Source organism: Rhinolophus sinicus, chromosome 2, assembly GCF_057876585.1.
Source record: "Rhinolophus sinicus isolate RSI-liver-muscle chromosome 2, RSI-T2T, whole genome shotgun sequence".
NCBI lineage: Eukaryota > Metazoa > Chordata > Mammalia > Chiroptera > Rhinolophidae > Rhinolophus > Rhinolophus sinicus.
The window spans coordinates 159578249-159601410 of record NC_142502.1 but is presented as its reverse complement, the minus strand read 5'-3'; the positions used below and the strand labels follow the sequence as shown (position 1 = coordinate 159601410).

The window sequence follows — 23162 nt, the reverse complement described above, 5'->3', positions numbered from 1 at the left end:
ATAAACCATACTCCACAAGCTCGGAGATGCAATCACATGTGATTTTATTTAAGTCAACTCAAATCCAACTCTAAGTTTTATCCTGCTGGGCTGGCAGGAAATTCACTGTCAGGCATCGCTGGGGTTTCTTCCCCTACCCAGAGTCCCATGGGAATCCAGCCTGCTAAGGGGATGCCCCGAAAACAGAAGTCACCCTCCAGCCTTCTGCCCCTCGTGGCTGCACTGACATTTTCATGGTCAAGCCCACAGTTCCCTATGGACAAAAGGCTGTTCATGAGATTGGGGGGAGGGATTGCTCTTCAGCAAGGCGGGGAGCTCAGGTGCCTTTGGCCTGTCCCCTGGGGGCAGTCATTTCCCTGAAGTGTCCTGCCCCCTCTTCAGGGGCTGTTGGGTTCCTTGCAAGTTGGGTCCACCAGGTTGACCAGGGCTGGGCACTGTCTTGTCCCCTCTTCTATACCCCTATGTACACCTGCCATAATATGGGGCTTCAGGCAGCTTGGGCCTTCCCGAGAGACAAAGGGACAGGTTTGGCTTCCTCCTCTACCAGAAGCCGCCCAGGCTGGAAATGCATGGCCTTAGAATAGGGGAGGCAGGAGCCAGGGAGAACCCACACCATTAATGAGTCACTTGACTAGATGTGTCTGTGTGTGCACAGGGACATGTGACCGGCATGTGCCCAAATGCAGTTATGGGGTGTGTGGGGGGGATTATGGGTGATTGGCATTTTCTCCTTTTAATTCCTCTACACTTGCTACAATAAACAGGAATCGTTTAGTTTGGAGGAAGCATTTGGTAAGGAAGGTAGAATTCACTTACAGGCCGGGAGGACGAGAGTTTCTGAAACAGGAGGAAGCTAAAAGCAGAGGCAATAGAACTGGCTGGCCCTGTGAGCAAAGTATTATCTCAGTGATTTAAACTCGAGTGCGTGCTCTGAGGATTGAGTTGTTCTTGTCCACATGTGAACCGCCACACGGTGTAAGACGCCATTCAGGGCTCTGGGTGGAGAAGTCAAGAGCTGGGCGAGTTACTCCCTGGTCCGCCACCCCCTCCACCAGGACTGCATGGCCCCCTAATGCTAAGCAGTGAGTGGGGTGGGGGGTGTACTGTCCAAGCTGCCTCGTTCCCACAGTCCCCATTCAGTGCAGCCTTACCCTGAGCTGCAGCACCTCCAGATATGTCTGTGTTTCACCACCTCCCCTCCCCACAAGCCTTTGTGAGCCACAGAACCGAGAAGAGGAGCAAGAAGGGATGGGTATCGCCCTTTCTGGTTCTGCAGATCTCAGGGGTCCGGGTGCATTTGTTTTGGTGAGTTAGCCAGCTGTGAGCTGTTTGGTTTGGGGCTATAGGATTAGGACTGCTTTTCTTTTGAGTTTGGCACAGAGGTCAGAAGCAGCAGCCCAGGTTGAGGACGCCCAGGGCCTGGCCTCTCAGCCCTCATGTCTCACTGCTGCTGCTGGGAAGTCTAGCTCCCCAGCAAGTGTTGATGACATTGCCTTTCAGGGGAGAGGGGACAGCTCCCTGGACACAGGCAGCTGGATGTCACCCCCACCTCTGTGGCTAAAACTCTTCCCTCTGCCCTGGGGAGAAAGCCCCGGGGTCCAGGTAAAACACAGAAGAAACAGGCCAGGCAGCAGCTTCTCTCCAGCTTCAGCCTCCGGCACTCCCAGTTTAGGCTGCCCTCGCCAGGACTGTCAAAGCCACCCCCTTGCCCCTCCCAGCAGATTCCCAACATTCCCAGGACATGCAGTACTGGGGTCCTCAAAGGCGCTTTGAGCTTTAGAGCCTTAAACCCATTAGAATGCCAGGCCATAAATATCATGCTACTACCCCGGTCACCAGCCCTCCAGAGTGACAACGTCTGTGTTTTAATTCTGGATTAGAGTAACACGTTCTATTTCCTAAGTCCTGTGTCTGGGCTATCCCCCTAATTTTAGGGTAGACACCATTTTCCCATAGGCTAAAGCATAAGGTGAAAAAATGACCAGGTGCTCAAAACACACTTGTGGAATTATTAGGAAGGATGGGTAGATAGACAGATGGATGGATGACAGACATCTTTCATGGAGGTCTTCCCACAGCAGGAACAGTTTTTTTCTGTGCTTTCATCCAACAAATATTTACTGTGCACTTAATACATGCCAGCCATTGTTCAGCAGTGAACAAACAAATACAACCTTGCCTTCATGGGACTTATATTCTACCAGGAGGAGGCCTGCAAACAATAAACATTAAAAAATAAGTCATTTCATAGTATGTCAGAAAGTGATGACAATATGGAAACAAAAAAAGTAGAATGGGGTAGGGAGTAGAGGCAAGTTGTGCAGAGTATATGGGAATCAGGTTGGGTCTCACTGAGATGGCGACATCTGAGCAAAGATTTGAGGAACATGAGGGAGCAGGTCATGTGGCCGTTTGGGGAAGGAGCGTTCCAGGAGAGTGAACAGACAGGGCAGTTTGTAAAGTGAGGCACGCCTGGAGTGTTTGAGGAACTGCCAGGAGGTCAATAGGCTGGAGTAGAGGAAATAAAAGGAAGAAGAGCAGGAGGTGAGTTCAGAGAGGCAGAGGTGAGATGCATCGGCAAATCCTGTAGGGCCTTACAGACGTAGGGAGCCATTAAAAGATTTTTGAGAAGAGGAATGACATGATGTAATTTAAGGTTTCAAAGACTCCCTCTCGCTGCTGTTTTGAGAATAGACTGCAGAAGGACAAAGGTTATGACAGTAACGTAGGTGAGAAATGATAGCGGCACCAACCAAGAGTAGCCACGGAGATGTCAAGCCTAAGCAACTGGAAGGATGGAGTTGCCATCACGTGAGATGGAGTTGGCTGTGGGTGGAGCAGGCTTACAAGGTAGAGGTGGGCCTGGGGCAGATCAGGAAAGCATGCTGAGCTTGAGATATCATCCAAGTAGAGATCTGAAGACTGAAGGTATAAATTTAAATTGGGGCATCATCAGGGATATTTGATATAAAAGCCACCAGATCAAGTGAGATCACCAAAACAATTAATGTACATAAGGAAGAGGACCAAGGACTGAGCTGTGGGATATATAAACCCTAAAAGATCAAGGAGATAAGGAGGAGCCAGCAAAGAAGACCAAGAAGGAGCAACCTAACCTGGGAGGCAAGAGGAAAACACAGAGAGTGTGTTGTTGTGAAAGTCAAGTGAAGAAGACATACCAAGCAGGAAGAAGTGATCAACTTGTGTCAAATGCAGCTGATGAACTAAGTAGTCAAGACTGATACGTGACCATCAGACCCAGCAATATGAAAGTCGGTAGAGCAGTCTGTTGAGCATCAGGGGCAAAAAGCTGATCAGAGTAAGTGGGTTTAAGAGAAAATGGAAGGAATCCACATATTTATGCCGAGAACACAAAATGGAGAAAGGATAATCTCGTCAATAAATGGTGCTATGAAACTGGATATCCACACGCAGAAGAATGAAATTGGATCTTTCTTGGTCAAAAGTCAAGGTATGGAAGCAACCTAAATGTCCGTTGAAGAACGAAAGGATAAAAAATGTAATAGATTTATACACAAATACATACATACGCATACGTAATGGGATAGTATTCAGCCTTAAGTAAAGAAGAAAATCCTCTAATGTGTGACAACATGGATGGACCTAGAGGACATTATGTCAAGTGAAATAAGCCAGACACAGAAAGAAAAATACTACATGATTTCATTTATGTGTGGAATCTAAACTAGTCAAACTCATAGAAAGAGAGAACATAACAGTGGTGCCCGGGGTGGTCGGGGTAGGGCAGGAGGAGCATGAGATTTTTGTCAAAGGGTAGGAAATTTCAGTTACGCACGATGAACGAGTTGTGGAAACCTGATGTATAGCATAGTGACAATAGTTAACAATACTGGCTAAGAGGATAGATCTTAAATCTTCTCAACACACATTAGGAACTAGGTAGAGGCGACGGACAAGTTACTGAGCTGCATTGTAGTGACCTTTATACAATGTATATACAGAGGGTGCCAAAAAAAAGCATACACATTTTAAGAAAGGAAAAACCTATTAAAATTGTAATACTCAATATATACCGATAACAAAAGATGAATACAAGTCACGTTTGACTTCTGCAATCACAAGAGATGCTCAAAGTGGTTACCATCAGCATCCAGACACTTCTGAATACGGGGAACTACTGCTTGAGCAACGTTGACCAAACTGTCCACTTGTATATATTTTTTTGGGCACCCCTGGTATTTATCAAAACATAAGGTTGTACACCTTAAATATGTACAATTTTTATATGTCAAAGATACCTCAATAATGTTGTTTACAAGAGAGAAAGAACAGGAGGAAACAAATTGGAGATAGTGAGTAGAGACAACTTTCTGAAGCAGTTTTACTGCAAATGGGGAATAAACAAAAAATTGTAGAAGTGAGTTCAATAGAAGGTTTTTGTAAAATGGGAGAAATGACCACACGCTTGTTTGCTGACGGAAATGATTCAGCTTGTTTGCTGAAGATGGAGGAGAGAAGTGGACAATATGGCTGGAGCCATGGCCTTGAGTCGGTGGAAAGGATGGGATCCGGTGCGCAGGTGGAGAAGGCTGGCTCTAGAGAGGTGTGTGAAGAGTCCATCAAGTTCCAGCCAAGGACATGAGGACGTGGGGGCAGGCGCAGGCGGCAGGGAGATGTGGTGGTGCCTTGGTGGAAGTTCTCTTATGATTATTTCAGCTTTGTTGGTGAAGACGGAAACGAAGTCATCAGCAGACAGGGAGAGGGATATGGTAGGAAGGCGTTAGGGGTCTGGTTGTCATCTAGGAGGGCAGGAGAGTGAGTGGACTAAGGGAGTAGAGGATGATGACCTGGCAGCAACTGAAGGCCTCCATGAAAATTATAGGCATGAGATTCAAGTGAGACCAGTCAGCATGTTGTATTTTCCCCCAAAACAGGCACATGGTAAATGGAGAATTGGATTTAACTTTGGTCGTGGCTTTGCCAAGACAGTAACAATGAAATGAGAGGTGCAAGAAAGTGATTACAATGATTGACCATGGCATTCTAGAAAGAAGAGTTTCCATTTTAATAGGTGGGAACACGTGAGGTCTTTTACTTTGCCAAGAGTGAGCTATGGATGGAAAAAGTCTGAGACTCACTGCCCTGCAGCCATCACTAACTCAGCAACTCCCTGAGGACTTACTGCAGGTGACCTGCCTCCCGAACATGCCTTCGTGATCTGCTTGCCAAGAGGTGTGATATAGTACAGAAGTTGGCAGTGGAACGGGGAGGCAGAGTCGATCCTATTTGTACTAAATTGGCTCTTAGGCTGCCCATGGGGCACCCCATTCACCCCAAAGACAACAGTGCACCCTGCCTCATGGGCAATGCTGGCCTCACTGAAAGTGGCCCCAGCAGTCACCTCAGATCTCAGCCAGGTCTCTGAGCTCCTCCCGTTGGGCCAAAGTGGTTCCAACTGCAGCTATCTGTCCCTGTCCTCCTGCCTCCCTTCTTATAGCTGATCTTTCCCTGCCCCGTTCTTTATTTCCAGGACAGAAGCTCTACCTTGATTCATGTCCTCTGAATTCCCAGGGATTTCTGAACCTCTGCTGCTGACTCATATGACCAAGTCCTTGGCTATTCTGCCTTAGTCAACCTTCTACTCTTCCTCACTCAATGGGGCCCATCAAACATGCACCCCCACCCCCACCAGCCAGCTTCATTCCTACATACCCAGACCCAGAGTTTGTTGGCTCAACCTCACCCACTCGCTGGCAGACAGTCAATCTCTAGGTGTGTTTCCAGAATCATGACAATAATAGCAGTAGTAACCACCGCAATATAACTATTGAGAAGGTAAGAACCCCATCTACTTTGCTCATTTGCTCATTGCTGTGTTCATGCTCCCAGAATTCAGAACAGAGCCTTACATATGGTAGATACAGTAGTGCCCCCTATCCTTGGGTGATACATTCCGAGACCCCCAATGGATGCCTGAAACCGTGGATAGTACCAAACTCTATATATTTTATGTGTTTTTTTTTTCCTATACATACGTACCTATGATAAAGTTTAATTTATAAATTAGGCTATTTCATGGATAGAAGATTTGTTCTTATCGTAGATCTTAGCAATCTAAGCATATGTTTGTTTGTTTTTCTTTCCTTATTAAGTCAAGAACCTTTTCACTTAAAGGAAGCACTTTACAGCTTCCCTTTGGCTTATCTGAATTGCCAGCATCACTACTCTTGCACTTTGGAGCCATTATTAAGTAAAAGAAGGGTCACTTGAACACAAGCGCTGTGATATTGCAACAGTTGATCTGATAACTGAGATGGCTACTAAGTGACTAAGAGGTGGGTTGCATATGCAGCATGGCTAGGCTACCATGTTTCCCCCAAAATAAGACCTAACCGGAAAATAAGCCCTAGCATGATTTTTCAGGAGGACAGCCCCTGAAATAAGCCCTAATGCATCTTTTGGAGCAAAACTTAATATAAGACCCGGTCTTATTTTCGGGGAAACACGGTAGACAAAGGGGGATTCACTTCCCAGGTGAAGGATGGCCTGAGATTTCACAGATGACAGGATGACAGAGAAGGATGGCCTGAGATTTCACCACTCTACTCAGCACGGCACACAATTTAAAACTTACGAATTATATATTTCCGGAATTTTCCATTTAATATTTTCAGACCAGAGGTGACCATGGGTAACGGAAACCGTGGAAAGTGAAACCTCAGATGAGGGGGAGGCTCCTCACTGAGTATCTGAGGAATAAAGGAATAAGTGAGGACCCTCTATGAAGTGCCTATTAAATCCCAGGGAAGGCACTGGTCTTTTTCACATATGATCTCACGTTAACCTGCCCAACAACCTCCTTCAGTGCAGGAGATGTTACCGTCCTAATTTTACGGGTGAGGAAACCTAAGGTGCTAAGGAGTCACCTAGCTAATAAATGGCAGAAATAGAACTAGAACCCAGTCCTGTCTCTTTTATACTCACTGCCTTATATGGATCCAGCCCAGCGAGTCCCCAGGGTCCCCCTGATCCCTCTGCGGACAGCACAAGAGGTTGAGAGCACCCAGACCAGAGCCCTCACGAGTCAAATCACATGGCATGACGCATAGTATAAGAACGGCAAGCTCCGGGCTCCCAGAAATGTCTTTGGTTCCCCACCCTGAGCTCTGGGAAGCCAGGCTCCAATGATGGCCCAGGGGTGGCAGATGACCATCCAGAGCTCCTACCAAGGACCCCAGGATATTCCTCCTACTGGTGACTACCCTTAATCCCTTCCCTCCCATTGTGTATTCCGCGCCAATACCTAAGATGTGAGGTGGGAATTCAGTAATTTGAGACTCCAGATGCCTGAAACGGAGACAAAGAATACCAGTTGTCACCAAGCATTCATTCTCTCTTTACAATAAAACTCCCAAGTCTAAGATGGGTATATTGCTGCCCAGCTTGTTATGACCACATAACTAAGTTCCAGGTAATAGGGTAACACCAGAAGTAACATGTGCTTTTTCTAGATCAGTGATTCTTAACAGGGAGTGATTCCCCCCACCCCACAGAAATTTCTGGTTGTCACAACTGGGGGGTGCTACTGGTATCCAGGGACGCTGCCAATCTGTCTACAATGCACTAAACAGCCCCTCACAAAAAGGAATTATCTGGCCCCAAATGCCAACAGCGTCAAGGTTGAGACATTCGATTCTAGATCGTGCCCTTAAAAGGAATATACATGTCTTCCTCTGGTCCTTTCCTCCAGGCTACGAGCTGAGGAAAATTGGAGCAATGTCCTTGGACCTAGACACAGACACCAGTTGCTTGGGGATGATAGAGCCATCATAACAGCTCTAGATTGCCTACTCCCACTATAACCAGCAACAGCCTTCTTTCGTTACACTAGCAGATTAGCCCACACCCAAAGGCACACCATGGATTTTAAGAGGGCAGTGGCCTGGAGCCCCTGACACGGCTAACGCAGTCATCAAGCGCCAGCCCCCTGCACTTTGGCCCACATTCCCAGACCACCATCCAGTGCTTGTCTGAGATGGTCCCTAACCTTAGGATACACAGGATTTCAATTTAGGGTAATGCCTTCTGTTCTCTCTCTCTTTCATTTTCTTGCTATAACTCCCTGTGGTCGGCAGAATAATGCCTCGCCAGTCATGTCTACGTCCTAGTCTCTGGAACATGGCAAGGGGGAATTAAAGTTGCTTATCAGCAGGCTTTAAAGTAAGGAGGTTATCTTGGACTATCCAGGTGAGGCCAATGGGATCACAGAGGTCGTTATAGGCATATCTCCTTTTATTGTGCTTTGCTTTACTGCAGTTCACAGATATCGCAGTTTTTACAAACTGAGGGCAAGACCCTCCACCAGCAAAAAGATGACAACTCGCTTTATTGCAGTGGCTGGAACCAAACTTGCAATGTCTCTGAGGTGTGCCTGCATAAGTAAAAGAGGGAGGGCAGAGAGGGGCAGAGTCAGTGATGCAGCGTGGAAAAGACTCCACCACCCAGTGCTGGCTCTGAAGGAGAGAGGGGCCCACCAGCCAAGGAACACAGGCTGCCTCTAGAAGCTGGAAAACGCAGGGAAATGAATTCGTCTCTAAGCCTCCAGAGGGAACACAGCCCTGCAGACACTTGATTTTAGCCTAAAGAGACCCATTTTAGACTTCTAACCTCCAGAACTGTAAGACAATAAATTCATGTTGCCTTAGGCACCAGATGTGGAGTAGTTTGTTACAGCAGCCCCAGGAAACAAACATTCACCCTTTCTTCCTTTCTCCTTCTTCTTCCCTCTATCTACCTTTCCAGTTTAGCTTCCAGGGTTCTCTTCACTCTCTGTGAAAGTCTGAGCCAGTGTGGAGCAGAGACCAAGGCCCCAGCTGGCCTATGTCTGGGGACTTCCTCGAAAGCCCCTGCCAGCGCGATAGAAGGAATACCAGAGAGACGAAACGGGCCGTGCTTCACCAGAGCATGGGCTGCGTCCAGCAAGACATGCATTTAGGACTAATTCCTTTTATGATTTGCTCTTAGAAACACATGTTTCTTCTGTACCCAAGACCCTGCGGTAAGTAGCCTCGCCTTGCTCTTTATGAAATCCAGGTTATTACTGGGATTGTCTGCATTTCCAAAGGGGCCTCTGCTCCAAGCCAAGGGGGCCACTAGGTGATAGTCATCCTAACTGGAGGTGGAATTAGCCAAGCCTCTAATTCCAAAGTGTTTAGCTTTGGAACACAAAAAGTTAAACACCTTCTTGCAACACATTGTAAACATGTCAGTGTGTTTAACATGTTAACCGTCCTCTGTTCTCCTACCCACGTGTTTAGAAAAGAAACAGGTTCTGATGTTTAACTAGTGAATGGATGTATGTGCTCATAGCAGCTAACACTTTTTAAACACTTGTGGATGCTTAAAATTATGATGTGTTTAAGATTTGAACACGTTTGCTTTTCTACACTCTTAATCCAATGAGTGCTGGCTGCATTTTTCCCCCCAAACAGCAAGGGTTTGTCCACCTTGCAAAGGCCAGTCTGCAATGACAAATTCCTACTGCTGCCAATTACTTTATTTTAATTTAATTTAATTTTTTTTCAGTATTTTCTTTTATACATGAACCCTGTCCTTGGGGGAAAACAATAACTAGGAGAGAGTAAATGACAATCATTCTTTACAGGATGTCTAGAGTCCTAGTCTGTTAGGGAATTGAAAAGGTTTTACTGTCACCAACTGAGAGGCTTAACCAATTTCACTCTATGGTTTAGAAAACGAGAACCAAAGAGGCTCTGGGTTCTGCCCAGGCCACACAGAAGTGTGTGGAGGACATTAAATGTTGCTGTACCCTTCCAAGCGTGGGCTCACCATGCAGAATCATAAAGAGGGTTGTTTGGGGGTGGCTGCCCATCTGCTTCTTCTCTACCTCACTGTGACCTCTCTACCCTAGGCCCCCATGGAGAAGCCTGGGACCTGCTGGAAGAGGGTCTAGGATCTAAGCTACAGAGGAGATGAGGCTGGAGAGGCAGATTGGAGTCACAGCAAGAGATCTTGAAATGCCACTCAGGAGTTTGGAGTGAACAGTAGGGAGCTGCTGGAGGGCTGTGAGCAGGGGAAAGCCAACGAGCATTAGACTTGGGGCGTTAGTCCTGCTGTTGGGTTGGGGTGGAAGAATCACTTGGGAGGCGGCTGCAATTACTCAGGAGAGAAGGGAGAAGGCAGATGGCAGTGAAAAAGGCAGGGAGAGGAAAGGGCTGAGATGAGAGGCCCATCAAAGGTAGAAGCAGAAGGATTTAGGAGCTGACTGGATGCAAAGTCAAGGGAAAGAGTGAAACCCAACAGAATGTCAAGGTTTCAAGCCTGGACCATCGGGAACATGATGCTGCAATGAGGAAAAGCAGAGAACACAAGAGTAAGAGAAGTGGGTGGGATCAGACAGCATATTTCAGAAACGTTCATTTTGAGGCACTGATGAAGCTGCCATGTTAAAATGGTGGCAGGTGATGGAAATGCAGGTCTTGAAACTGGAAACTGGATTAACATGTTCCTGGCCTGACCACAGGGCTTCTGGGAAAAATCAAATGAGATGGTGAAGCAAAAGGTGCTTTGGGATGTAGAAGTCACTCTGTACACGTAAGGGATGGTGATTTGTATTTTTATGACTGTTAAAATATATATATAAATATCTCAGAAGATGGGGAAACCACATCTAGTCTCCCTGTCTCTTCCCTTGGCAATTAGAAACCTAAAAATTGTTCCTTGAGTGTTGAAACCAATCCATAAAGAAGCAGACTGAAGTTCTCTGAAAGACACAGAATGGCTTCAGGGCGGGCAGATAGTAGGAAGGTACTGAGTCATCCCTGGGACACAGGAAAGGGAGAGGCATGAGGCACTTGCCTTATCCACCCAAGCACTGCTAGGGATGCAGAGGCAGGAGCATTTCATTTCCTTGGAAGACCTACTCCTGTCATCACACAGGTTCTCAGGCTTAAGTCATCAATCAATCTTACTGCTGCCTGGACTCTACCCTCAGAGATTCAGATTTCATTGGCGTGGGTTATGGCCTAGACATTGAGATTTTGTTTTAAGTTTTCTAAAGGATTCCAGAGTGTAGCCAAGTTTGAACTATATTGCCGTAGTGCCTTATATGATCTCAAATTGTACAAATAACCTCATTCTAGCTGGGCATTCCTGTAACTTGCCAACAGGGAAAGAATGTGTGAACCAGAAGACCTGCGCAGCTTAAACCTGAATGTTCACTGCAAACTAACCTGGCCTCTGGTTTATACAGCAGCCTGTGTGAGGTTGGTTAATGTGAATTCTGCCTATGAGGAGAGTCGATTCACAGCAAGCGAGGCTGAGGGTAGACCCAACTCCAGTGAATTTGCCAAGTGAAAGCCACCTTGCAGAGTCTTAGGTCAAAGAGAAACAAGCATGTTGCTTCAGGGAAACAGATGATTCAGGGCTTTCAAAAATAATATTTTCAAAACATTTAACACTTATTTAGAAAAATTAAGAATAAACTTATTTTCTAACAAGTATTTAACATGTTTGCATTAATAAGAGTTATTCAAGTTAGTACCAAATATTGTTTCAGACATTGAATGTGCTGTGACACTGGTGTATTTGGAGCAGTCTTTCATTCTCCCGTTTTCTCATCTCTCATAAATGGACAGCAAGAGTCCCTCACACTCACTGAAGTCTGAGGTGACTTCCATGGCTAGAATTACAAAGTCATGTTCAAAATACGACTGAAATGCCTTTTTTCCCTGGCTTTCCACTTTTCCTGCAATCCCTATGGAATGCGGTAGGTGGGAGGTTGGTTCCCTGTAGGCAGCCTCCTGGAGAGGAAGCTGTTTCTGCAGAGTCCCATGGTTCCTTGAAGTGTTCTGAACCAGGCAACGTCTTGGCAGGTATCTTCAAACATTTAAATTTTAGAAAATAACACACTCATGTCCTGAGAACAGAACCCGTCCATGTATGATTCAGTTTCCGAATTTCAGCAGACTATGGCCGTGAGCTTGAGGTAACTGTCTGCTGGACTAATGCGGAGGCCCACAATTTGCACCAGGGAACCTGCAAATGTGAGTCACCACAGCACTTGACAGATATGGTGTCAGAGCAGTAGAGACTGTTTTTTCATGCCTTTTGCACGCATTACGTGGTAGACTTTCCTAGTATCTACTAATTATCCGTTCTCATCTCCTTTCTGGCAGCAGGAAGTCTACACTTTCCACACCCCTTAGAGCAGGGCTGAGCCATATGCTGGCCTCTAGCCATGGGCTGTGAGAGGAACTGACATCCAGCCTGAGGCAGGGAAAAGCCCACGGATAGTTTTCTCTCTCGCTTCCTCTGCCTCATTGAGTAAGGAGGCCTTAGGTTTTGGACATACGACCCTCATGGATCCCTGAGTTGTTACATGGAGGACATTTGCTTTGCAGAGTCACTAGGACTATTCTGAGTGAGAAGTACACCTTGCTAGAAACACTGATATTCGAAGACTGTGCATGGAAATGTGATCCATTCCACATTTTTCATCTATTACCACAGACTCGGCAGCTTAAAATGGTACACATTTCTTCTGGAGGTCAGATGCCCCAAATCAGTCTCATTGGGTTAAAATTAAGGTGTTGGCAGCACTGTTTCTTTCTGGAGGCTCCATGGGAGATCCTTTCCTTGTCTTTACAAGCTTCTAGAGGCCACCTGCATTGTTTGGCTCGTGGCCCCTTCCTCTGTCCTCAAAGTCAACCGTGTGGCATCTTCAGATCTCTCTCCTTCTCCCTTTCTGACCTCTGCTTCTATCATCACACCAAAATGTCAACAGTGTTTTGGGGGGTTTATTATTATTTTGGGGAGAACATATATGACTTTTACTTTCTTCTTTACACTTTCATTTAAGAAAAATGTCCACAAAGAACAAGGACACTTTTGTAGTCAGAAATCTCCATTGGTGATAACAGCAGGCCACCATACTGGACAAGAACATTCTGGCAGGCACGGAGAATCACTATTTATGAGGATCAATGCCACATCTTCTCTCTGGAAGCAGCTGAGGATGTGTGGCTGGGGGATTCCTGCTTCCGTGTGTGCTCAGACCCACAGGCATTCCTGCTTTCTGGGTATTTGCCCAGAGGGAGCAGCTAGGATTTCTGCAGAAGGTACAGAAACCCACAGGGGCCACTCTGAGGCCAGGTACAAGGTCAGACATATCACATTGCTGGTTACCCACAGGCTTCTATACAGCTCAGCAAGGAGATGGTCAACGGAAGTTGTTTAGTGTGAACATAAAAAAGCGCACCATCTTCCAGGGTGGATGCAGCCGAGGTTAAAATAAAAAATACTCAAGAAAGAAGCAATGCCGGCCTGAGACCTCATCATCCCCAAGATGAAGGTGAGTGACAGCCAGTGTGGTAGAGTGGAAAAACAGGCACATTCAAACAATGCTACAGGAAGTACAAAGTGGCAAAAACCATGCTAGAAGGCAGTAGGTAGTCTGTATCAAGTTGTAAAAACATCTATATCCCGTGGCCCAGTATTTCCATGTGAAGGTATGTATCGTGAGGTAGGAAAAATAATAATCTGAATGTCCAACTTTATGAGATGCACACAGTGGAATATTATGCAGCCATTAAAAATCATGTTTGAGAAGAATATTTAAGAAAAGGAGATGATATTCATAGCAGTGCTAAGTTAAAAAAGCAGAATATAAAACAATAAATACAACATAATCCAATTTCATAGCAAATAAATATGTAATCCAGTAAATATATAAATAGATGTTCCTAGAAAAACACTTGCCACACACCAAAATCTTATAATATGATAGAATAACAGGATATTTGCAGGGCTGGAGGGAGGTTGACATGGGGAGACGGTTACCTTAGTTCTTCACGTTTTCTGCATGAAGTGTGTGTTACTTTCAACATGGGGCTTTTGTTTCCAAAATTGTCGCTCCAAAGTAGATTCTGCTGATGGAACCCTGTTCTCCCTGGAAAGGACTTTCTCGTCCACAGTCCTTCGAGCCCACACCCACATGGCCACTGGAGAAGATGAACTTTCAGAGGGCTACAAAGTTTTCACAGGCTCCTTCCTGCTTGGGCAGGTCGGGGTGGCCAGGGATGGTTGAATCATAAGTTTTTTTAAAATCAAGATTATGGTTCCTTTGGTAAAATCATTTCTTCAAGTGCTTTTGAAATACTTTTGCTTCTGGTCATTTCACGTGCAAGAAACTACCACTGAAGCTCTTGCCTATTTGTCATTTTTAAGCCTACATGCTGTTCATTCACTTACGAATTGCTGGGCTCCGCCAGAGCGCTCAGCTTAAAGGCAACTATCTAGAGTCTGTCGGAAACAACAGGCTTGGGAGGTGGGGGCAACATCCTTGCCGGCCCCCCCACTCCCCCCCAGGTCAGCAGGCTCACCACTGCGGTATGGCAAACACGAAATTCATCTTCTGCCAAGTCTATGGCTTCTCAAAGGCCACTTACCCTCTGCTTCAGTTTAAGGCACCAAAGCAATGGACTTTTTAATGATTCTGATCACACTCCCAATGTGTTTGGGGAGCTTTTGTCCACACATCCAGGGAATTCCCCAACACCAGCTAGGTGTCCTACAATTACACTCTATTCTGACTATAAGCTCTATTCTATCCGGAGACAACATCAGATCCCACAGATTGAGGGCTCAGTCCCACAAGACTACCCCCCCACTTCAGATGCCAATGACAAGTACAGATAACCCCCTGAGCTTCTGACCAACTGGCTATAAATCAGAGGTTCCCAAGACTCCCTCCTTGGGTTTGATTAATTTGCTAGAGCAGCTCACATAACTCAGGAAACCAGTTTACTCACTACATTACCAGTTTATTACAAAGATTATTAAAGGAGATGAATCAACAGCCAAGTGAAGAGACACGTAGGGCAAGGGATGCCCTCTCCCAGTACACCACTCTCCCCGAGTGTCCTCCACCTGTTCACCGGCCCGGAAGCTCTCCTCTGGAGGGTTTGTGGCGGCTTCACAGTACATAGACATGCTTGATTAAATCGTTGGCCATGGGCAGACATTCATCCTCCAGCCCTTCTTTCCTCCCCAGAGGTGGGGAGTGGGGGGTCAACCTTATAATCATTTGGTTGGTTCCCCTTTGGGTAACCCAGGGGCATTCCAACAGTTACTCATTAACATAGCAAATGTCACCTTCATAGCTCTTGCCACTTAGGAAATTCCAAGGGTCTTATGAGCTCTGTGCCAGGAAATATGTATTTCTTATTATAAATCACAGTATCACACTTTTTCAACCCAGCAAGGCTCCACATTACAGAACTCAGCCAGTTGAGATTTCAGGGTGCAGTTGGCAGAGCAGCACCTTGACAAAGCCACATTCCCTTCCGTCTGTTCTTGCAGACCAGCTCATGCTAGCCTGAGTTCACCCCACTCTTTCAAGGTTTAGTAAAAGCAACAAGACACAACCCCACACGCTCTAATGCTCTGAACATTTCTTACCATTTCTCCTATTGCTACAATCTCAGGCTGTATCTGTTCTCTCTTCTGAAATCGGGCACAGTTTGATCAAATGTTTCGCCATATACAACAAGGGTCACTTGGCAATATCTTGAGTGCTCCCTGACTGGCACCTCAACTTCCTTTTGGAACCAGGCAGGGTATGCAGCAAAACAAGCACATTCCAGAGAACGCTGGCCTTTCTAGGTGACTACTTTGCAGGGGACAGGCCTCACCTGGCTGTGTACATTCTGTAAACTTAGTGTTTCAAAGACCAGCCTCATTATAGTAGTCACACTTAATTTCCTGTTCCAAGTTCCTAGAAAGAGATTTTTCTCCACATTTAAGTGCCTGTCTCAATAATTAGCAAAAACGTGGACATGGGCTTATGTGGATCAATCACATCATGAATTCAAGTGTCTGCATGCAGCAGGGAGGTCTGTCAATGCCTCGTTAGGTTCCAGTGAAGTGACTAAGGCTGATGTGATGGTGGGTATAGAAGCTCAGCGCTCAGGATAAAATAGAAAAATGTCCCCCGACTCCCCATTTCCCTAGTGGCTGAACAGAATGATGTTCTCCCCACAGCCCCAGACAGGAGGTGGCAAGTGGGTCACGCACCAGCTGTGTCTGTGTGTCTGATCTGGGTCCACCAGGCCTTCTGCACGCAGCCCTCCCCGTGTGGGTGCTGGCCCTCGTGCATCACAGAGCTGCAGAGAACAGTCTGCATTTCTAGAAGTGATCACAGTGGCGACAACAGCCTTGCAAGGTTGGCGTTTCTAACTCCTAATCCCCTTAACATTGTCATCTCCCTGGTCAGGACACGTCCTTCCTATAAGACCAAGGGCCTGGGGTGGGGGAGGCAGAGGGCAGGTGGAGTGGGGCTGGGATCTGAGTGACTCTTCAAGTCTCTTGTCCCTGTAGACTCTACAGTCTCCCACCAAGGCTTCTGTTCCTGTGGATTCATCAGTCTCCTTTTTGAAGCACCGATGCCCTAGCAGAACAGCTGCTGTGGTATAGGAGCACCCACAGTGAGGAAATGGCATCTCCTCATCCCTCCACCAGCCTCCCCTGCTCAGCCCTTTGCCCATTCCCTATGTATGCGTGGTCTCTGTTTTAGCTTCTCTTCCTGGCGACAACTTCCAGATAACGGCTCTCCCTGCTCAGCCCAATCCCTGGGACCCCTCCCATTCACCATCCTTGAGGGGCGCTAATCCACTCAGCACCAAACACCTCAGAAGGGCTGAATCAATAGCTGCTTCCCAAGATGAAGTGGTCAGGGCAGCAGAAAACTCTGGGCAGAGGTGAGGATGATGCCCCCCACTATGCTCCTGGCTACAAGGGCTGCCATGGTGCTTGGCCAGGTTAACCCTGTCCTTGACCTTCTTCCTCCAGGTCCTGATCCAAAGCCCATTCTCCAGGACGCTGCCTGTTTCAGACTAGGAGCTCCTCACGAGGAGAGACAGAGCCACTCCCAGCACAGGGCCAAACATAAACAGCAGTTGAATGATGACCAAGGAAAGGGGCTTTAAACTGGAGGACAAGGGAAGAGGGAGGAAGGGAAGAGGAAAGAGGAAGAAGAGAACCCCTTTATTCTAGCCTCCATGCCTTTGTTCATGCTGAAACCTAAGGCGGTTGCCTTGTGACCACTCCAACCCTCAGCCCTGTCCCTGTCTGTGGCCCTGTCTGGCCACCATCACTTAGCAGAGAATTGCCTGTGCGCGCACAACCAGCCTGGACTCAGCTGCTTGCACTGTAGCTGTTTGCTGCATGCGTCTCAGTCATGGATCCACACCTCCACTGCAAACTGCTCCTTCTCTCACTGCCCTGTGGTGGCTAATGGGCTCTCGCTGCAGCCTTGATTGATTGGGTGACAGGGTGGCCAGGAGCTGAGGCACCCTGGTGGCTCTTGCCGAGGAAAGGGGAGTCCAGGGCACATTCCAACCCTGTCAGCGCTGGCTCAGCCCCTTAGTGGTGTAAAATCTCACGCCTGGAGCCCTGTAAGCTCCTGGTGCCAGCTGCAATTTTATTGGTGGTCTGTGACTTCAAAGGCCCTTCCTCCTGCATGGTGAGCCAGGCAGGCTGCAGAGCAGAAGGCCTCGTGCCCAGGGCACCGGGAATCCCCCTGGACCTGGACCCGGCCTCTCCTCAGCCTGCCCTCTTTCTCTTGTATGCACAAATATCACTCTCCCAGCGCACTCTGTGACCACAGCAGATAGAGAAGAACTGCTTGTTGAGGAGACTGCTTTCATGGGCCTGTATGTCCCAGTTTGCAGACAAGACACTTGTAACCAAACATCTGTTCAATGTCCCAACCATGTTTCCCTGTAAAAAACCCCTGACGCGGCAAGACAGGAGGCTGGCCTGAGGCCTGGGTAACCCTGGGTACCCGCTTGACATCACTGTGCCTTGTCTATCAAGGGGGTGGGAGGTGACAGGAAGGCCGGGACACCTACCTCACTGTCTTTGGAGGCTTAGAAGAGATCAAGAATGGGGAGCAGGCAGAAATTCTCTCCAACGGGAGGTACTGCTCAGGCCACACTGCTGGCATCCCTCTCCGACAGTCCTGAAACTCCATGAAGTATGTAAGACACATTCTGGGTTTGCAGCTCAGCTCTGACATGTCTAAGCTGTGTTACTTTGGCAGAGTAACCAAACCTCTCTGTGTCTCAGTTTCCTCGTAGGCATTAGTTAATATTGGTTAAAAGTAATCCTTGACCAGTCCTTACACTCAGGAGAAGCTATAGAAGTGTTTGCTGTTATCATCACCACACATAAACCTCATCTTGCCTATTTGTTCCATGTGAATAGGTTTGTCTGCCAATGAGACAGAGCGCTTCCAGGGTTTTTCCTTCGCCCCACAACACACACAGACACAGGCACACACCCAGCCCAGCCTGGAGTGGTAGCAAGAGCAGCCCAGGGGTCAGATCCTGCTCTCCCTTTTGCTTGCAAAGTGAACTTGGGCAAGTTGTGAAACCCTGCATAACATCGTTCTCATTTACAAAGAGGAGCGAAGCGCAACCTGCTTCTTATACAGAGTAGCATAGACTTCACATGAAATGTAAGGAAAGCTACTAGCAAATATCAGTGAAGCTCAGTGCCTGACCTCTAGTAGGCGTTTAACGAATGTTCTAGTCCCAATGCTGGCCACACAATAGCTCAATAAACTACTGAACTGGCTCAAGGTCAGTTATGAAGAATATGTGTTACACGAGGAGACCCCATCAAGTCACGGGTCCCACCTCCCACCATCAGCCACACCCTCCATTATGGCCACACTTAGAATACACTTCGACTCTAGGTGTATTAGATGGACTGATAGGATTGACCTCCTTAAGGGTAAGGACTGCATCTTCTCTCTCACACTTGCCAGCAGCTGGTCCAGCTCGGCACAAACAATGCGAGACACACCCCAGCAGAAGTGGTCCTGGCTGTCTGAAATCCTGTCCAGAAGTGAATTATTAAGAGAAAGCTGAAGAAGGAAAAGCTGCCCTCAAACATATCCGGAATCTTGCTGGAGATGGAAACTAACAGGGATGGAAACATGACAGCAGAAAAATACAGACCGTTTTGAAGTCTGCCCACCTGGGAGTCAAGCCACATTGAAAATCAATAAGGCATCAAGGCTGGGAGCTCAGAGAACCAACTGGATACCTGCTTGTGCCTCCTTTAAAGCAGGGAAACCTTTGAAGTTGCAGACGACCAATAAAAATACAGCTGGCATTTACAGCTTCAACTCCTCCTGCCTCTGCTTCTCACCAAGTTGCTAAAGCTGCAGCCAGAGTCACCCAGGCTGGAATGTTGACAAGGACAGTGGCTCCTGGCATGCAAGGACCAGGGATTGGCACTGTAGGCACACTGGCACCTACCCAAGGACAACCTTGTCTTGAGTTCTGGCCATCAGAGGCTGTGGCTGAAGTCCCCCAAAACACTGTACCGTGTTTCCCTGAAAATAAGACTGGGTCTTATATTGTTTTGCTCCAAAAGATGCATTTGGGCTTATGTTCAGGGGATGTTCCCCTGAAAAATCATGCTAGGGCTTATTTTCCGGCTAGGTCTTATTTTCGGGAAAACATGGTAGTAAGGTAAGCTCTGTTAGAAGCAGTCAAAGTCATGGCCAAGATGAGTCTCAGGGAAGCTGTTGCCGTATGGGATTCCTCCACTCTATTTAGTGTGCTTGTCCGTCCACTCCCTCAGTGGGTGCTCTTTGTAAGGCCTGTAACACTGGGAGGAAGATAAGCCTGCAGGGACGACTCCTTCCCTCAAGGACAGAGCAGGAGGAAGCAACGAGTTTAAAAGGCAACAAAAGTTACAGTGAAAGAGCTCTAGAACTTAGTTCCCAACCCAACGCCAAGGGATTAAGATGCTGAAATTGGAGCCTCGTCTCACTTCTCTCATTTTTCTACTTATCCCTCATAGGAAGTTCCATGACCTTGCTCTCCATTCAATAAGCACATGGGTCCTCAGAACTAGGGGCACATGGTCCAGTCAGGGAGACAAGACTTAAGAGACATAAAACATACAACAAAAAAAGCTACAAAGCAGTCTTAGAATGAATGGAAGATATTATACCATACAACATATATATGGGCAATGTCAGGCTTAATGACCAAGCTGAGCTAATGTCAATAAACAGAGAACTATTAGCAAATTCATTAATCAAGGTCTTGTTTATACTCCTATTTGTCAACCAAATTATTTGTTTGACTTGTGGCCTCCCTGGTTTATTACGGTCATTTCTGTCATCAGCAGAGCTGGGCTGCTGGAATTTCACACGTAGGTAGGGCCTGTATGCATCTTAGGTATGCTGTCTCAGTAAGGCTCCTCAAAGAATCAAAGCTCTCATCAGGGGCCAAGGTCTGTCTTCAGTTAACAAATAACTGCTCTTTGTAATCCAATGGCTCACTGGGCCTTAATTAATTGATTTGCTAATCACTGTTTCCTGTTTCCAGAAGTTGACCTCTGAAGGACCCTCCTGCTCTTGAGGGAATGTCATCTTGAGGGAAGAAACACAACAGAAGAACAAATAGGGGGACTCCTAGCTCTCTGAGGACACCTGGGGTCCTGCCCCAGCTGGATTTGGTCTTGACCACGCCATCTGTCATTGTCCCCCACTCCCGACAGCTGCTCACTTGGCTCCTACTTGCCCTTCCCTCTGCCTTTTCTTACCACCGGCCCAAATATCAAGCTCCCAAAGCCTCTCCCTGACCACGTTAAGACCACATTAAGCCAAAAAGGATTTGTCCCATCGCTGCCTTTCTAACTCCTCAGTCCCAATGATTATTTCTGCTCCGTTCTGTTGGCACCTTTCACACACAGCTTTGTGAACTGTATACTTCAGTTAGTATCTGTGTAAGTTCTTTGAGGACAAGCCAGTCTTAAGGGTCTCACAGCTCTGCATCCTCTCTTCTTGGCCCCACTCCGCCACTAACACACGTGCACTCACACATGTACACATGCAATGCTGGACCAAGAGAGGGTATTCTGCTCAGTGCAGCTGTAACTTTCATTGGGGGTTTTTTGCCTCCCCCAGACCCTAAGGTCTCCTTGTTTAAGGCCCTGCCCACAAGCAAATCGAGAATGATATAATCACCTTGGTAAGGAGCAAACTGCCTTCCCTACTTTCATCTCCTAAGTTGAACTAATTTCTGGGGTTTCCACCTTCTCTGAGCCACTGCTTCCTGTTTGGGAAATAAATGTCAAATGATTTCTCCATTCAAAGTGATGGATCACAGTAGGTTTCTGGGTAGCAGGCAGGGGAGCCGCCTTTAAAAAGTAGACCTCCTTTATTACTTTGAAGGGAAAAGGGTGAAGGGCCTTGTGGGGAGTGGGCTGAAGGGTCAGATTTCTCCAGAATTACTCAGAGTAATATCTATCCTCAGCAGCCACCCTATGAATTTTGACACATCTCAAAAAGCAGGAGGAGTCTGGAAAAAGTGCTCAGAATTTCTTACCCTCTGCAAAAAGCTACTGTGCAGTCTGTTCCTTTGTAGTTTGCTTTTTTTTTTTTTTAAGTCAAACCATCTTGGAAAAATCAGAAAGCAGATGCACCCATAATTGAACTTGGCAAGTCAACAGAAACCTTGTTATAGGTGTTACAGGCCCTTGCACCCCAATTAACCTGGGGGGAACAGGGGCTGTGGGCTTCTGAGCACAGATGTCTGGGAGAGACCCTCGTGGGCAAGAGATTCAGGTGCTCTGAGACCCTTCTGGAAACGAAAAGCCCAAGACCCTTCCCAGCCCTGGCGTAGAATCCCTCTCCGGGCTCGGGAGACTCGTCCCGGGGAGCCCAGGGACACAGCGGACTGTGGTGGACCCCGGGCTGCAGGGCCGCCCGCCCACCTGAGCGCAGCCTGGGCTCACTCTGCACCGACAGCCACGACCCGGTGCCGAATTTTACTATCTGCCATTTACCATTCAGACGGGAAAACAAATTTAAAACACCTGGAAATTTATGTCTCTGATGGGTCGAGTTGCACTGTTCCATTATATTAAATAATCCAGGCTGTGTGCTTCAAAGGCCGCCGGCCTCCCGGAGGCCGCCAGGGTGCGGGGCCTTGTTAACGGCGCGGCCGGGAATGGGGACCCGACGGCCGAGCCCCGCACCTGCGCCCGCCTGGGAGCCCGGCCTGCAGCCCGAGAGGCCCGCCTCCGTCGCCCGCCCTCCGGCGTGAACAGCGCCCTCGGACGCCGGCCTTCCCTTCGGGCCGGCTCCGCACTCACGGCGCGAGCAGGTACTATTGTCGCCACTTGCACCGACCTGAGATCAGAAGGCTTGAGGTTTCCTTTCTCCTGGAGTCGCTCTCTACCTCCGTCACCGGGAGCCCGCGTTTCCTCACCTGGGTAACAGTTAGTGGTGGGCAGCTGTTCGCGGGCGACGCCCCGCCCCCAACGCACCCCTCCCCCACTTACCGGCAAAATGGGATTTACTCCCGTCGGTCTCAGTAACTCTAAAATGTCAAGGTGGGCACGGAGCCGAGAGAAGGTTGGGGTTGGGAGGAACACCCAAATAGTTCAGACTGAGTGACTAGAGGGGGTCAGAAGAAGCTGGGAAAACAGGGCCAAACAGACCTCTTCAAGGCTGGGGCAGCTGTGGGAGGGCAGGTGAGAGTGGGGGAGGATGCTTCCGTGTTCTGGGACCATCCAGAGAGGTGTCCTCATCACTGACACGGCGGGAGGTGGGGCTCCCGGCTGAGGACACCGGCCGGGAAGCTGGGCAGGAAGGACAGTGAGTTGTGCTTGGAGTCTGAAACCCACACACTGGTGTATGGGCTCACACAAGGGCCCCCTTGGAAACTTCCAGAAAATACCACAGGAGGGATGGAGGTGGGTTTTGAGATGGTCTCACGCTGTGGTGAGGGCTGTGCAGTTACTCCGCATTGGTGCTCCATCAGCAAAATGGAAATAATGCCTCTGCCCCCTCTACATCGTACTACTGTGGGGACCAGAGGGAACGTTTTCTGAAAGCACTGGTAAAACTAAGATTATAAAATGAGGTCATAGTACTATTGCAGTTGGGAAAGGGAGGCTGGGAGCATCCCACCCTCACAGCAGAAGGAGTTGGGAGAAGGTGCTCTCACTCCCAGCTTCTTGGCTGTCCAGCCCCCCCATCCTACAGGTCAGCAGGGCCTGCTCCCCTCCTCCTCACATCTCCTCCAAGGGTCTCAGGAAGTTGTGGCTCCTTCCCGGGGTCACTGGTGCCA

General features: G+C 47.9%; 1 long non-coding RNA gene across 2 annotated transcripts in view; it reads right to left on the bottom strand.

The window, feature by feature from the left end:
- The window catches only part of LOC141571824 (uncharacterized), a 95808-nt gene extending 73459 nt beyond the window's left edge, over positions 1–22349 (bottom strand). For both annotated transcript variants that reach the window (XR_012496881.2, XR_012496880.2), the window contains exon 1: positions 22220–22349. This is a non-coding gene — a long non-coding RNA (uncharacterized LOC141571824). The remainder of the gene's footprint in view (positions 1–22219) is intronic.
- Between the last annotated feature and the right edge of the window lie 813 nt (positions 22350–23162).